This window comes from Atta cephalotes (assembly GCF_000143395.1).
Source record: "Atta cephalotes unplaced genomic scaffold scaffold00001, whole genome shotgun sequence".
In the NCBI taxonomy this organism is placed as follows: domain Eukaryota; kingdom Metazoa; phylum Arthropoda; class Insecta; order Hymenoptera; family Formicidae; genus Atta; species Atta cephalotes.
The window spans coordinates 6,597,737-6,603,574 of record NW_012130065.1 but is presented as its reverse complement, the minus strand read 5'-3'; positions in this window follow the sequence as shown (position 1 = coordinate 6,603,574).

Below are 5,838 nucleotides of genomic sequence, written 5' to 3'. Positions count from 1 at the left end.
TCTAAATGGAAAAAAAACGAATATATATTATGTCGTTACGGACAAACGTAAGGTGTCAGAGAAATCGATACGCTGATCAAAAGCAATAATAGGAAATGCACATATGACGCGGTCTCTATGGCTCGTTGCACTCGAAAGTAAAGCCGGGAGGCACGTTTATAATGGAGAGAGTATGCACTTGTCCGTTCTACTGCGGTCTAAAATCTGATGCTCCCTACGGATACCGATAGCACCCTCACTGATGGCTCTGTTGCCCCTCAAAGTGGATGCAGTATCTCTCTGTTGAACAAGTTTGAGAGATAGCTGCGAAAATGACAGAGAGAAGGGTGCTACTAGAGGAGAGGGGAGTTTATAGATGGGATGACCACATCTGTTTGCAATTGAAGCAAGTGGCTTGATTTTTGTGATTGTCAGTGAGTTTACTAACTAACGTTTATACAATGAGACTTTATTTTCCATATAATTATCAATGATTGAAAAATGATTAAAAATTCATTGAGATTCTATAACAAAGTTAAATCTTGCAAATAATACGTAACTTATTTTATTAATTACATTATTATTATAATACATTAACATTCTTTCTAAATGCAGAAAGAAAAATAACCAGAGAAGACGCCTTTAAAAAGATGTTAAAAATAATCGCCAAAAAAGCAATGTTGAATTATAACAAAAAAGACAAAACTTTAGCCATATAGAGCATGACATTTGTTACATTCAATACTTGTATAATAGACAATTTGCTAATTTAATTTAATTATATATTAATTTGATACAATTTAACTTGATTTAAAGTTTATGGTAAAAGACCCATCGATTCTCAATGTTCTTGAAATTTAAAATAATATAATTGCATGTAGATGTAGGTCTATTGAATTATGAAATAAAGAACAAAATCATCTTTTGTGGTGAAGTGGGAGATAGGACATAGGTGCCTTTCCAGGATCATTCTCTTTATGGATAAATGTTAGTGGCCGTTTTCATACAGGTAAGCAGATATGATGTTTCAATAAGAGACGACAGTTAGGCGTCTCTAACGTGCATTTTGGCCTCCAGGTATTGTCATTCCCGTATCTGAACAACCCTCGTTCGTAATAGTACCGCGAATATCTTATATGGTCCTTTTACTTTTATACACATGCGATATACGATATGAAACTTTACATGATCACTTTTATTATATTTTACAAAATATGCTGCTAATAGTTACATTTACAATTTTTAATATACAATTTTTAATATATAAATGGAATATTCGCATTTTTCTATAAGCTTTTTCTATAAGCTTATATTTATAAATTGCATATTTTATATGTTTAAAATTTAGTCTTAAATATTTTTGTATTGTATCTTGCACATTCAAGTATAAATATTAATTAAAATAATAATTTTTTGTATAAAAATTCATCTTTAGAAGATAAATCCATTTCTTAAAATCTTACAGTTTTTCCTTTAGCAAGATTTGATATAATTTATTATTTTCATTGTATTCCTTGTCTTAAAATTACCCTGTTTTGGCGCCTCTATAATGACTTTCCTATCCTGTAAAAATTGACACCTGTATCAGAAACTTATTATCAAAATCATTGTGCGATCATTGTGAAGAAGATGAGTACAAATGACGTGTCAAAGATTCCAGTAAAAGAGATATTATGAAGGACTATTCTAACTCTTGCTTTTCTAACAGGTATCCCGCTGCTACTGGCAGAAAAGTTTACATAAATGATGAAGACGTCCATCTCGTAGCATTGAGGTACGAGGAACACGACAACATACAAACGAGAGAAAGAGCTTTTGTCCTCACCGAGAACTCCACTGTATGGTGATATAGGCATCGAAACGCCTCGTTGGTCACCAAAAGACGATATCTCTCTCTCTTTCTGTCTTTCTCTCTCAATCTGTCACAACGGCCGCAAAGCTTGTTTCTCTGTACACTCCTCTTCTTCCCTTACTTCTCTGTTTATAGACACCAGGCAACTACGAGTCCATAATCTAAATAGAGGGTGCCGTATTCACTCACCGTAACCATCAGCCATGTGTTCGTCTGTGGATACCTTACCTTGCGGGTAGTCGGGTAAACGCCTGTCAACAGAGTCCACAGATTTCCTGAGATTCATTTTTCTTTAAAAATATTAGTGAAATTTTTAATTTAATGTTTTCATTAAACATTATAAGTAATTGATTTTAAGAAATCCAATTTGTTAATATATTCATATATTTTACAATTAAGTTTATTTTATTATTTTTATTAAAATTTTAAAATGAATACGATATATTTTTTTTGTTAATATTTCTTTTGCTTACATAATATAAAGCTTTGCTTACATAATATAATATGTTTCATTGTTATTATATTCAGAATCAAGGTGTACCTATATATAAAATAAATTTTCACTTCTAAGGCCTGCTTTTTTATTATCTGATTAATTTGTGATTAAGCTTAATTTGATGTTTCAACCAATGGACTTCATCCATACATCATCATCGATGAAGCCTATTGGATAAAATATCTGGTTAAGCCTAATCAAAAGTTAATTAAATAATAAAAAGCCGTCTAAATATGATTCGTCAATTTGTAAAGATGATGATTTACAATTTATGATATTTGTCTTTTGATTTTGTTTACAAGACCGCAAACATATTTTTTTTTCTGTCACAAAATACATTTCCACAAACGTTTCAAGTTAAGTTATTTTAGGATCATTTAAACCTGAGAAAAGTGATTCATCTCTTTTTCATATCCGTCATCGAACATTAATAACCAGGTTTGACAGCACATAAATCTTAAGTTTGACTGCAAGATACCAGTGAGCAGGCACGAACTATATACCATGTGTTTCAGAAAGCGCATTTTGCACCCGATCGCGCAAAAAGAATTTCTCCTCTTCACCATATCACCCCTTTCCGAAACCCCTTTCGGTACCCTCGAACCCCTTGAGTTCGATCACGACACTAATTCAGTCGGTGACATCTCATTGCCTTCGTATCAAGTACTATTGTCCTGGATAACTAGTCTGATCGGACGACCATTGTGTTTCTCTCGAGCGCGACATTTGATATCAAAAATGACACCTGACGGAAGAAATGTTCAATGAGCAATTTCTGCAATTGATCCGGTTGTATGTCCTGGATGTTTGTTTGGAAACATCGACACCGCGTTATATTGCCTATGCTATAAGCTATGATTCAAGTCAAGTCAATCAAAAATTGCATGGTAAACATTTGAAAAAGTACCACGAGCCAAAAGTTTTAATTGATATAATTTATTATTAATTGATATAATTTATTGATATAATTTATTGATATAATTTAGCTTTAAATTAAAAATATCTAATATTTTAGTTTTCACCTTTCATAATACGCGATTAAATACGCGATTAAAATAACAAAAAATTGTAATTATCCTTGTATTTTATACGTTTTATTGCTGAAATATCGAAACAGTAGCGTAACTAAATCTTTGGAAATGGGCAAGCAATTTTGTTAACGTAACAAGCTCCAGCACTGTAGCTCTGTAAACAAACTGGGCGTTTGACAATAAACAGACATAATTGGTTGAATACCGCCTCGATGGGTACAGACAAGTACTATCGACGAATGCCCCCGTGACGCTGTTGCTCGCGTTTCCGCGTGTTTGTACCTTGTTATGAAATGCAAGCACGCTTGTACGCGAAGCATACCACCGCTTCGTTCCTCTCGATCCCTCTCGTTTTACCTCTCTTTACCTCGCTCGTGCTTTCCTCTTCCGGCGCGTTCGCTTGCTCACTCGCTGTCCTGTATGCGAAGCAAATGTATCATATCACACGGGCCCCCAGGGCTGCATTACAAGCCCGATCATAGTACGTTTCCGGCTGTATTAATACGCCCGTAAAAATGCAACCTCTATTTCGCAACTCCGACGAACTAAACCGTCCGCTAATTCCATTTGCCATGGGGCGAAAATGGGGTGCGTACGCATCCGCGATGCAAACGTGCGGCACCATAATCATAAATACGCACCTTACAGTACTGTCTTTTTTATATGTTTTTTTTACCAAAATGAAAGAAATATGCATATTCATGCGACAACCCTTTTCTATTATATATTATATATATATATATATATATATATATATATAAATTCATATTATTTTAAACATAAGAAAAAGTAATTTTAAACTTCCTAATCTATACAGCGCAGATCATTCCAACATTATTGCAACAATATTATAATGTATTAGTAATATTGTAGCAATATTGGAAATGTTGGAACAGTGTTTGCTGTAATCTTCTGTATTGTATAAATTAGATACATTCAAGTATCTAGTAAGTGAATTGTATCTAGCATAAAATATAACAAGATACTTATTAATTATTACAAAAAGTTGAGGTTAATAAAGTCTATTATTAGACATTGTTCCAATCAAATTTTCCGATTTTCTATATTTGATTGCAACGATACAACTCTTGGATACTAAAAGAATAAAATGCTGGTCAATTATCTTTTGGTATTGTGTTCTACGATAGCAAGTCGTTCCCGCGACGGGTGATGTACATAGCCAGGATGAACGAGGACTCAGGGAGCACCGAGTGATAATAAAACCTGAACAATCAAGCGGCACGTGTAAGACTCTGAGTTGGTAAAGTGAACGCGAGGATATACACGAGGATACATGGAATGCTCTAGCTAGAACCGAAAGATCCTGGTGGATGAGTGTACAGGGCAAGGACGATAAAAACCAACCTTTATGACGTGGTGGAATTACCACTATTCGTCGAACGAACCAACGATGACCAGCCGATGTCTTCATTCTTGCCACTGATTTTATCCTTATTCCTATATACGTATAATTACTTCGCCGCAAGAAAGATTATGAATTAGTTACAGATTTATCAACCATATCTATAACAACTCGTTAACGTAACAAGCTTTATTTTCCATCAAAGTTAATACCATTTTCAATAAACACTAACTAAAAATAACCTAACGTCAACGTTATAATTTTTATACTCAACATATAACTGTTATGTGATTTACATTGTTATGTGTATTACATTTATATTATTGAGTGTACATTACATTAATGTTGTTATTTTAATTGATGCTTACTAGATTGCTTAGAATATTATATTACGTTACAGTTATATCGATCATTTTAATAAAATTTTAATATATACGCGATATTTGATTTATTTGTTTGTTAATGATAAAACAACATACATTTAATTAACATTAGCAGAAATTTAGTTTATATTAGAATTATAGCACGCAGGACAAGTGAATGATTTTAAATGAATGACAGCAGTATTTACGCAACGTTCGGAAGCCGCCAGTGTAATAATGGATTTACAGAGAAAACATGGAAGCGTGGCAGGCCGAATCAAGCCAGCGTGAAACAAACAGTGGATATTGCACGCAATGTGTCGCGCCTCGATCCAGAATCAGTCCTTTGCAAACACGTTAATGTGCGAAATACACACATCTTGCCGCGGCTAATATTGCGAAAATGCTATTAGACAAGACCCTAACATGTAGTCCAACCATAAGAAATGGTAGTTTTATTAAAGTTACGACATTGCATTGAGATATTACTATTCGTTCATAATTTACAATGCATGTAATTGTCACTTAAATTATGATTTTGATATGTAATAGAACAAGATGTAATAGAACTTGCATGTTTACATGCCAATATTAAGCATTATTCTATAAATCACACTCGATTAAAAAAGTTAAATAAAATTTAATTCTGCTTATATTTTATTCTTTTTAAGAAATTAATAAGCAATTGCTGCAAGAGAAAGAGAGAGAGAGAGAGAGAGAGAGAGAGAGAGAGAGAGAGAGAGAGAAGAGAGTAA